Source organism: Dysidea avara, chromosome 11 (assembly GCF_963678975.1).
Source record: "Dysidea avara chromosome 11, odDysAvar1.4, whole genome shotgun sequence".
Classification (NCBI taxonomy): domain Eukaryota; kingdom Metazoa; phylum Porifera; class Demospongiae; order Dictyoceratida; family Dysideidae; genus Dysidea; species Dysidea avara.
This window is the reverse complement of record NC_089282.1, coordinates 2,368,948-2,381,557: the sequence shown is the minus strand read 5'-3', so window position 1 is coordinate 2,381,557 and position 12,610 is coordinate 2,368,948.

Below are 12,610 nucleotides of genomic sequence, written 5' to 3'. Positions count from 1 at the left end.
ACTGCTAGCACCTGTTAACATAACCAAGCACAGCCCAGGAAATTACTGCTCTCTTTATAAGGACATGTTTCATTAACAAAAGATAGAACACAGCTATATCCTGAGTGTCATGCTCCCCCGCGCCCACAAGCTTCTGCTTGTAGAGATGGCTGGTTGTTTCAAGCTGTGTTTCTAGTTTATTCATCCCATGGTTACTTTTATTTTATTATTTATTATTTTTTTATTTTTGTTTTATTTTTTATAGCTCTCCACTATGATCATTTTTGTATGGTTATAACAAAGAATGTCTGCTATGCGCGTATTTCTATGGCTTCTCGTAGCGTAGCACTTCTTTTCAAGGATAAAACTACTGTTTCCCCAGCTTTGTTCGCTATATAACAGAGGGTATAATGTGGCTTTACCATGGCAAAGACTATTTGGGTATATTATATTGATTTTGGCAGCTATATTGAGACCAACCGATATTGGCAAAAGACAAAATCGCCATATTGGCCACTGATACGATGTACCGGTACGTCCCCACTGATTGTATACAAATATATACAGTGTGTGTGGGGACAGTGTGCAAGATTATACTAGTACACCAATTGGTGTTATACTGTTGCTTACCCGATGCAGCATCTTGTTTGAGGCCGCTTCGCGATAGTCGTGGTGTTTGTCCTCGAAGATTCTAATTGATGCCCACCACGTGATTTCCCTGCATTTTTGTTGATTAGGTGGCGTCCGACGAACTGGTTATGGTATAAGGTGGAGCTGTAGTTACTGTTGGTATTGAGTCCAGCGGCGTCGGAGCTGTCCCAGGCGACCGTGACACCGTGCGTGGGCCAAGGTAAGCAACTTGTGGAAACGACCCTGAAGGTGGCTACTAGCATTGTAGTATCGCATCTTGTCGCGTCGTCGTCCTGTCCAGAATACTTGTTCCATTAGGCGGCCCTTCCTCCGGCGTGACAAAGCTCTTCGCTTGCTCAATCCAGCAGTCGACCTTCCCAAGGACGACGAGCTTCCCTTTCCTCAGTCGGCGATAACTACGAGTATTCATCTTGAAGATTAAAAGCCACTGTAACTGGCAAGATTTGTTACAACAGGTATGAATTACTGCCAACGTGTTCTGCTCACTTTGTTGCGCATGCGTTGTTCTTATTGGAGCCCACTGTTGCATGCTAATATTTTGGGTACTTGCGCAGCCTGCGCTTCACAACATTAACTGTGTTTAATAACTTAAACTTTATTTAATTCTGATGTGATCCTCACTTGTGGTCAATTACAGGTGGTAAGTTGTTCATACACATAATAGTACATTTTGCTAACAATGTAGTGACTTTGTGGTCTATCATTGCTTTAGAGTACTATAGTCATATTTGTATGTAAACTGTTATTCATGTTTATTAGAATTGTTTACGTATATACTAGAACTACTTTATATTATGTTAGTTTTATAGTAACTGTACACCTTTATAACAAATGTTTTGTTTTCTATGTTAATTCTGATGTGATCCTCACTTGTTGTCAATTACAGCAAGTAAGTTGTTCATACACATAATAGTACATTTTTCTAACAATGTAATGACTTTGTGGTCTATCATTGCTTTAGAGAACTATAGTCATATTTGTATGTAAACTGTTATTCATGTTTATTAGAATTGTTTACGTATATACTAGAACTACTTTATGTATATGTTAAAGCATAGCTGCGAGTGCTATATGAAAAATAAAGTACGAGGCATCGAGGCCAAGCGCCGAGTACTTTATTTTTCATATAGCACGAGCAAGGCTCTGCTTTAAATGATTTATGGAACTTTCTAGTTGTGTAGCTTCACCATACACTAGAACTTGTAATTAACAAGCGTTGCACGAACTATTAACAGCCTGAACGCACACAAACTAGTTTAACAAAGTAACTCACGCGTATTTCACATACTTTGGCATAGTAGACGTTCATTGCATCTTTTGGCAGGTTTTGCTCGCAACCCACAATCGATTCTATTGCGAGTCACATGGTGAAGTATTTCCGTGATATCTCCAGGACTTGTCCGTTTACATTAACAAACGTAATAGCAACGTTACCTTCTCCCACCCATCATTGAAGCATTTAGGTATGTCTATAAAAGCAACCCAGTGGTAGAACTCGTATTGGCTGGGGTGATTGATCACTCAGCGTGGCGAGGCTATCAGCCTTCACCGGCTTGGGTGATTAGTCGTACTGGCGCAAGCCCCGTAGGCTATTAGCCTACACTAAGGCATGTGGGCAACTGTGCTTTTTGCCCACAAAGAGTGCTTTATTGCACCGCAAAGAGTGCTTTATTCGTTCAATAAAGCACTCTTTGCGGTGCAATAAAGCACTCTTTGTGGTCGATGAAGCAGTTGGACTCTGAGAGTGTACTTTATGAAATTTAAAGTACACTTTTACCTTTGATCTCGCCCACGCAAAGTTCTATAAATTATGTTAGTTTTGTAGTAACTGCACACCTTTATAACAAATGTTTTGTTTTCTATGTTAATTCTGATGTGATCCTCACTTGTGGTCAATAACAGAACGTAAGTTGTTCATACACATAATAGTACATTTTGCTAACAATGTAGTGACTTTGTGGTCTATCATTGCTTTAGAGTACTATAGTCATATTTGTACGTAAACTGTTATTCATGTTTATTAGAATTGTTTACGTATATACTAGAACTGCTTTATATTATGTTAGTTTTATAGTAACTGTACACCTTTATAACAAATGTTTTGTTTTCTATGTTAATTCTGATGTGATCCTCACTTGTTGTCAATTACAGCAAGTAAGTTGTTCATACACATAATAGTACATTTTTCTAACAATGTAATGACTTTGTGGTCTATCATTGCTTTAGAGAACTATAGTCATATTTGTACGTAAACTGTTATTCATGTTTATTAGAATTGTTTACGTATATACTAGAACTACTTTATGTATATGTTAAAGCATAGCTGCGAGTGCTATATGAAAAATAAAGTACGAGGCATCGAGGCCAAGCGCCGAGTACTTTATTTTTCATATAGCACGAGCAAGGCTCTGCTTTAAATGATTTATGGAACTTTCTAGTTGTGTAGCTTCACCATACACTAGAACTTGTAATTAACAAGCGTTGCACGAACTATTAACAGCCTGAACGCACACAAACTAGTTTAACAAAGTAACTCACGCGTATTTCACATACTTTGGCATAGTAGACGTTCATTGCATCTTTTGGCAGGTTTTGCTCGCAACCCACAATCGATTCTATTGCGAGTCACATGGTGAAGTATTTCCGTGATATCTCCAGGACTTGTCCGTTTACATTAACAAACGTAACAGCAACGTTACCTTCTCCCACCCATCATTGAAGCATTTAGGTATGTCTATAAAAGCAACCCAGTGGTAGAACTCGTATTGGCTGGGGTGATTGATCACTCAGCGTGGCGAGGCTATCAGCCTTCACCGGCTTGGGTGATTAGTCGTACTGGCGCAAGCCCCGTAGGCTATTAGCCTACACTAAGGCACGTGGGCAACTGTGCTTTTTGCCCACAAAGAGTGCTTTATTGCACCGCAAAGAGTGCTTTATTCGTTCAATAAAGCACTCTTTGCGGTGCAATAAAGCACTCTTTGTGGTCGATGAAGCAGTTGGACTCTGAGAGTGTACTTTATGAAATTTAAAGTACACTTTTACCTTTGATCTCGCCCACGCAAAGTTCTATAAATTATGTTAGTTTTGTAGTAACTACACACCTTTATAACAAATGTTTTGTTTTCTATGTTAATTCTGATGTGATCCTCACTTGTGGTCAATAACAGAACGTAAGTTGTTCATACACATAATAGTACATTTTGCTAACAATGTAGTGACTTTGTGGTCTATCATTGCTTTAGAGTACTATAGTCATATTTGTACGTAAACTGTTATTCATGTTTATTAGAATTGTTTACGTATATACTAGAACTGCTTTATATTATGTTAGTTTTATAGTAACTGTACACCTTTATAACAAATGTTTTGTTTTCTATGTTAATTCTGATGTGATCCTCACTTGTTGTCAATTACAGCAAGTAAGTTGTTCATACACATAATAGTACATTTTTCTAACAATGTAATGACTTTGTGGTCTATCATTGCTTTAGAGAACTATAGTCATATTTGTACGTAAACTGTTATTCATGTTTATTAGAATTGTTTACGTATATACTAGAACTACTTTATGTATATGTTAAAGCATAGCTGCGAGTGCTATATGAAAAATAAAGTACGAGGCATCGAGGCCAAGCGCCGAGTACTTTATTTTTCATATAGCACGAGCAAGGCTCTGCTTTAAATGATTTATGGAACTTTCTAGTTGTGTAGCTTCACCATACACTAGAACTTGTAATTAACAAGCGTTGCATGAACTATTAACAGCCTGAACGCACACAAACTAGTTTAACAAAGTAACTCACGCGTATTTCACATACTTTGGCATAGTAGACGTTCATTGCGTCTTTTGGCAGGTTTTGCTCGCAACCCACAATCGATTCTATTGCGAGTCACATGGTGAAGTATTTCCATGATATCTCCAGGACTTGTCCGTTTACATTAACAAACGTAACAGCAACGTTACCTTCTCCCACCCATCATTGAAGCATTTAGGTATGTCTATAAAAGCAACCCAGTGGTAGAACTCGTATTGGCTGGGGTGATTGATCACTCAGCGCGGCGAGGCTATCAGCCTTCACCGGCTTGGGTGATTAGTCGTACTGGCGCAAGCCCCGTAGGCTATTAGCCTACACTAAGGCACGTGGGAAACTGTGCTTTTTGCCCACAAAGAGTGCTTTATTGCACCGCAAAGAGTGCTTTATTCGTTCAATAAAGCACTCTTTGCGGTGCAATAAAGCACTCTTTGTGGTCGATGAAGCAGTTGGACTCTGAGAGTGTACTTTATGAAATTTAAAGTACACTTTTACCTTTGATCTCGCCCACGTAAAGTTCTATAAATTATGTTCGTTTTGTAGTAACTGCACACCTTTATAACAAATGTTTTGTTTTCTATGTTAATTCTGATGTGATCCTCACTTGTGGTCAATAACAGAACGTAAGTTGTTCATACACATAATAGTACATTTTGCTAACAATGTAGTGACTTTGTGGTCTATCATTGCTTTAGAGTACTATAGTCATATTTGTACGTAAACTGTTATTCATGTTTATTAGAATTGTTTACGTATATACTAGAACTGCTTTATATTATGTTAGTTTTATAGTAACTGTACACCTTTATAACAAATGTTTTGTTTTCTATGTTAATTCTGATGTGATCCTCACTTGTTGTCAATTACAGCAAGTAAGTTGTTCATACACATAATAGTACATTTTGCTAACAATGTAGTGACTTTGTGGTCTATCATCGCTTTAGAGTACTATAGTCATATTTGTATGTAAACTGTTATTCATGTTTATTAGAATTGTTTACGTATATACTAGAACTGCTTTATATTATGTTAGTTTTATAGTAACTGTACACCTTTATAACATATGTTTTGTTTTCTATGTTAATTCTGATGTGATCCTCACTTGTGGTCAATAACAGAACGTAAGTTGTTCACACACATAATAGTACATTTTGCTAACAATGTAGTGACTTTGTGGTCTATCATTGCTTTAGAGTACTATAGTCATATTTGTACGTAAACTGTTATTCATGTTTATTAGAATTGTTTACGTATATACTAGAACTGCTTTATATTATGTTAGTTTTATAGTAACTGTACACCTTTATAACAAATGTTTTGTTTTCTATGTTAATTCTGATGTGATCCTCACTTGTTGTCAATTACAGCAAGTAAGTTGTTCATACACATAATAGTACATTTTGCTAACAATGTAGTGACTTTGTGGTCTATCATTGCTTTAGAGTACTATAGTCATATTTGTATGTAAACTGTTATTCATGTTTATTAGAATTGTTTACGTATATACTAGAACTGCTTTATATTATGTTAGTTTTATAGTAACTGTACACCTTTATAACAAATGTTTTGTTTTCTATGTTAATTCTGATGTGATCCTCACTTGTGGTCAATAACAGAACGTAAGTTGTTCACACACATAATAGTACATTTTGCTAACAATGTAGTGACTTTGTGGTCTATCATTGCTTTAGAATACTATAGTCATATTTGTACGTAAACTGTTATTCATGTTTATTAGAATTGTTTACATATATACTAGAACTGCTTTATAGTATGTTAGTTTTATAGTAACTGTACACCTTTATAACAAATGTTTTGTTTTCTATGTTAATTCTGATGTGATCCTCACTTGTTGTCAATTACAGCAAGTAAGTTGTTCATACACATAATAGTACATTTTGCTAACAATGTAGTGACTTTGTGGTCTATCATTGCTTTAGAGAACTATAGTCATATTTGTACGTAAACTGTTATTCATGTTTATTAGAATTGTTTATGTATATACTAGAACTACTTTATATTATGTTAGTTTTATAATAACTGTACACCTTTATAACAAATGTTTTGTTTTCTATGTTAATTCTGATGTGATCCTCACTTGTGGTCAATAACAGCATGTAAGTTGTTCGTACACATAATAGTACATTTTGCTAACAATGTAGTGACTTTGTGGTCTATCATTGCTTTAGAGTACTATAGTCATATTTGTTCGTAAACTGTTATTTATGTTTATTAGAATTGTTTACGTATATACTAGAGCTACTTTATATTATGTTAGTTTTGTCGTAACTGTACACCTTTATAACAAATGTTTTGTTTTCTATGTTAATTCTGATGTGATCCTCACTTGTTGTCAATTACAGATGGTAAGTTGTTCATACACACAATAGTACATTTTGCTAACAATGTAGTGACTTTGTGGTCTATCATTGCTTTAGAGTACTATAGTCATATTTGTACGTAAACTGTTATTCATGTTTATTAGAATTGTTTACATATATACTAAAACTGCTTTATAGTATGTTACTTTTATAGTAACTGTACACCTTTATAACAAATGTTTTGTTTTCTATGTTAATTCTGATGTGATCCTCACTTGTGGTCAATAACAGAACGTAAGTTGTTCACACACATAATAGTACATTTTGCTAACAATGTAGTGACTTTGTGGTCTATCATTGCTTTAGAATACTATAGTCATATTTGTACGTAAACTGTTATTCATGTTTATTAGAATTGTTTACATATATACTAAAACTGCTTTATAGTATGTTACTTTTATAGTAACTGTACACCTTTATAACAAATGTTTTGTTTTCTATGTTAATTCTGATGTGATCCTCACTTGTTGTCAATTACAGCAAGTAAGTTGTTCATACACATAATAGTACATTTTGCTAACAATGTAGTGACTTTGTGGTCTATCATTGCTTTAGAGAACTAAAGTCATATTTGTACGTAAACTGTTATTCATGTTTATTAGAATTGTTTATGTATATACTAGAACTACTTTATATTATGTTAGTTTTATAGTAACTGTACACCTTTATAACAAATGTTTTGTTTTCTATGTTAATTCTGATGTGAGCCTCACTTGTTGTCAATTACAGATCATAAGTTGTTCATACACATAATAGTACATTTTGCTAACAATGTAATTACTTTGTGGTCTATCATTGCTTTAGAGAACTATAGTCATATTTGTACATAAACTGTTATTCATGTATATTAGAATTGTTTACGTATATACTAAAACTACTTTATATTATGTTAGTTTTATAGTAACTGTACACCTTTATAACAAATGTTTTGTTTTCTATGTTAATTCTGATGTGATCCTCACTTGTGGCCAATAACAGTATGTAAGTTGTTCGTACACATAATAGTACATTTTGCTAACAATGTAGTGACTTTGTGGTCTATCATTGCTTTAGAGTACTATAGTCATATTTGTACGTAAACTGTTATTCATGTTTATTAGAATTGTTTACGTATATACTAGAGCTACTTTATATTATGTTAGTTTTGTGGTAACTGTACACCTTTATAACAAATGTTTTGTTTTCTATGTTAATTCTGATGTGATCCTCACTTGTTGTCAATTACAGTTCGTAAGTTGTTCATACACATAATAGTACATTTTGCTAACAATGTAGTGACTTTGTGGTCTATCATTGCTTTAGAGTACTATAGTCATATTTGTACATAAACTGTTATTCATGTTTATTAGAATTGTTTATGTATATACTAGAACTGCTTTATATTATGTTAGTTTTATAGTAACTGTACACCTTTATAACAAATGTTTTGTTTTCTATGTTAATTCTGATGTGATCCTCACTTGTTGTCAATTACAGATGGTAAGTTGTTCATACACATAATAGTACATTTTGCTAACAATGTAGTGACTTTGTGATCTATCATTGCTTTAGAGTACTATAGTCATATTTGTACGTAAACTGTTATTCATGTTTATTAGAATTGTTTATGTATATACTAGAACTACTTTATATTATGTTAGTTTTATAGTAACTGTACACTATTATAACAAATGTTTTGTTTTCTATGTTAATTCTGATGTGATCCTCACTTGTTGTCAATTACAGTTGGTAAGTTGTTCATACACATAATAGTACATTTTGCTAACAATGTAATTACTTTGTGGTCTATCATTGCTTTAGAGAACTATAGTAATATTTGTACATAAACTGTTATTCATGTTTATTAGAATTGTTTACATATATACTAGAACTACTTTATATTATGTTAGTTTTATAGTAACTGTACACCTTTATAACAAATGTTTTGTTTTCTATGTTAATTCTGATGTGAACCTCACTTGTTGTCAATTACAGTTCGTAAGTTGTTCATACACATAATAGTACATTTTGCTAACAATGTAGTGACTTTGTGGTCTATCATTGCTTTAGAGTACTATAGTCATATTTGTACGTAAACTGTTATTCATGTTTATTAGAATTGTTTAATTATATACTAGAACTACTTTATATTATGTTAGTTTTATAGTAACTGTACACCTTTATAACAAATGTTTTGTTTTCTATGTTAATTCTGATGTGATCCTCACTTGTTGTCAATTACAGATGGTAAGTTGTTCATACACATAATAGTACATTTTGCTAACAATGTAGTGACTTTGTGGTCTATCATTGCTTTAGAGTACTATAGTCATATTTGTACATAAACTGTTATTCATGTTTATTAGAATTGTTTACGTATATACTAGAGCTACTTTATATTATGTTAGTTTTATAATAACTGTACACCTTTATAACAAATGTTTTGTTTTCTATGTTAATTCTGATGTGATCCTCACTTGTGGTCAATAACAGAACGTAAGTTGTTCACACACATAATAGTACATTTTGCTAACAATGTAGTGACTTTGTGGTCTATCATTGCTTTAGAATACTATAGTCATATTTGTACGTAAACTGTTATTCATGTTTATTAGAATTGTTTACATATATACTAAAACTGCTTTATAGTATGTTACTTTTATAGTAACTGTACACCTTTATAACAAATGTTTTGTTTTCTATGTTAATTCTGATGTGATCCTCACTTGTTGTCAATTACAGCAAGTAAGTTGTTCATACACATAATAGTACATTTTGCTAACAATGTAGTGACTTTGTGGTCTATCATTGCTTTAGAGAACTAAAGTCATATTTGTACGTAAACTGTTATTCATGTTTATTAGAATTGTTTATGTATATACTAGAACTACTTTATATTATGTTAGTTTTATAGTAACTGTACACCTTTATAACAAATGTTTTGTTTTCTATGTTAATTCTGATGTGATCCTCACTTGTGGCCAATAACAGTATGTAAGTTGTTCGTACACATAATAGTACATTTTGCTAACAATGTAGTGACTTTGTGGTCTATCATTGCTTTAGAGTACTATAGTCATATTTGTACGTAAACTGTTATTCATGTTTATTAGAATTGTTTACGTATATACTAGAGCTACTTTATATTATGTTAGTTTTGTGGTAACTGTACACCTTTATAACAAATGTTTTGTTTTCTATGTTAATTCTGATGTGAACCTCACTTGTTGTCAATTACAGCAAGTAAGTTGTTCATACACATTATAGTACATTTTGCTAACAATGTAGTGACTTTGTGGTCTATCATTGCTTTAGAGTACTAGTCATATTTGTACATAAACTGTTATTCATGTTTATTAGAATTGTTTATGTATATACTAGAACTGCTTTATATTATGTTAGTTTTATAGTAACTGTACACCTTTATAACAAATGTTTTGTTTTCTATGTTAATTCTGATGTGAACCTCACTTGTTGTCAATTACAGATCGTAAGTTGTTCATACACATAATAGTACATTTTGCTAACAATGTAGTGACTTTGTGGTCTATCATTGCTTTAGAGTACTATAGTCATATTTGTACGTAAACTGTTATTCATGTTTATTAGAATTGTTTAATTATATACTAGAACTACTTTATATTATGTTAGTTTTATAGTAACTGTACACCTTTATAACAAATGTTTTGTTTTCTATGTTAATTCTGATGTGATCCTCACTTGTGGTCAATAACAGATGGTAAGTTGTTCGTACACATAATAGTACATTTTGCTAACAATGTAATGACTTTGTGGTCCACATTGCTTTAGAGGACTATAGTCATATTTGTACGTAAACTGTTATTCATGTTTATTAGAATTGTTTATGTATATACTAGAACTACTTTATATTATGTTAGTTTTATAGTAACTGTACACCTTTATAACAAATGTTTTGTTTTCTATGTTAATTCTGATGTGATCCTCACTTGTGGTCAATAACAGCATGTAAGTTGTTCGTACACATAATAGTACATTTTGCTAACAATGTAGTGACTTTGTGGTCTATCATTGCTTTAGAGTACTATAGTCATATTTGTACGTAAACTGTTATTCATGTTTATTAGAATTGTTTACGTATATACTAGAGCTACTTTATATTATGTTAGTTTTGTGGTAACTGTACACCTTTATAACAAATGTTTTGTTTTCTATGTTAATTCTGATGTGATCCTCACTTGTTGTCAATTACAGATGGTAAGTTGTTCATACACACAATAGTACATTTTGCTAACAATGTAGTGACTTTGTGGTCTATCATTGCTTTAGAGTACTATAGTCATATTTGTACATAAACTGTTATTCATGTTTATTAGAATTGTTTACGTATATACTACAACTGCTTTATATTATGTTAGTTTTATAGTAACTGTACACCTTTATAACAAATGTTTTGTTTTCTATGTTAATTCTGATGTGATCCTCACTTGTTGTCAATTACAGATGGTAAGTTGTTCATACACACAATAGTACATTTTGCTAACAATGTAGTGACTTTGTGGTCTATCATTGCTTTAGAGTACTATAGTCATATTTGTACATAAACTGTTATTCATGTTTATTAGAATTGTTTACGTATATACTAGAGCTACTTTATATTATGTTAGTTTTATAGTAACTGTACACCTTTATAACAAATGTTTTGTTTTCTATTTTAATTCTGATGTGATCCTCACTTGTTGTCAATTACAGATGGTAAGTTGTTCATACACATAATAGTACATTTTGCTAACAATGTAGTGACTTTGTGGTCTATCATTGCTTTAGAGTACTATAGTCATATTTGTACATAAACTGTTATTCATGTTTATTAGAATTGTTTACGTATATACTAGAGCTACTTTATATTATGTTAGTTTTATAATAACTGTACACCTTTATAACAAATGTTTTGTTTTCTATGTTAATTCTGATGTGATCCTCACTTGTGGTCAATAACAGAACGTAAGTTGTTCACACACATAATAGTACATTTTGCTAACAATGTAGTGACTTTGTGGTCTATCATTGCTTTAGAGTACTATAGTCATATTTGTATGTAAACTGTTATTCATGTTTATTAGAATTGTTTACGTATATACTAGAACTACTTTATATTATGTTAGTTTTATAGTAACTGTACACCTTTATAACAAATGTTTTGTTTTCTATGTTAATTCTGATGTGATCCTCACTTGTGGTCAACTACAGGTGGTAAGTTGTTCATACACAATAGTACATTTTGCTAACAATGTAGTGACTTTGTGGTCTATCATTGCTTTAGAGTACTATAGTCATATTTGTATGTAAACTGTTATTCATGTTTATTAGAATTGTTTACATATATACTAGAACTACTTTATATTATGTTAGTTTTATAGTAACTGTACACCTTTATGACAAATGTTTTGTTTCTTATGTTAATTCTGATGTGATCCTCTGTTGTGTTCCATAACAGAACGTAAGTTGTTCATACACATAATAGTACATTTTGCTAACAATGTAGTGACTTTGTGGTCTATCATTGCTTTAGAGTACTATAGTCATATTTGTATGTAAACTGTTATTCATGTTTATTAGAATTGTTTACATATATACTAGAACTACTTTATATTATGTTAGTTTTATAGTAACTGTACACCTTTATGACTAATGTTTTGTTTTCTATGTTAATTCTGATGTGATCCTCACTTGTGGTCAACTACAGGTGGTAAGTTGTTCATACACAATAGTACATTTTGCTAACAATGTAGTGACTTTGTGGTCTATCATTGCTTTAGAGTACTATAG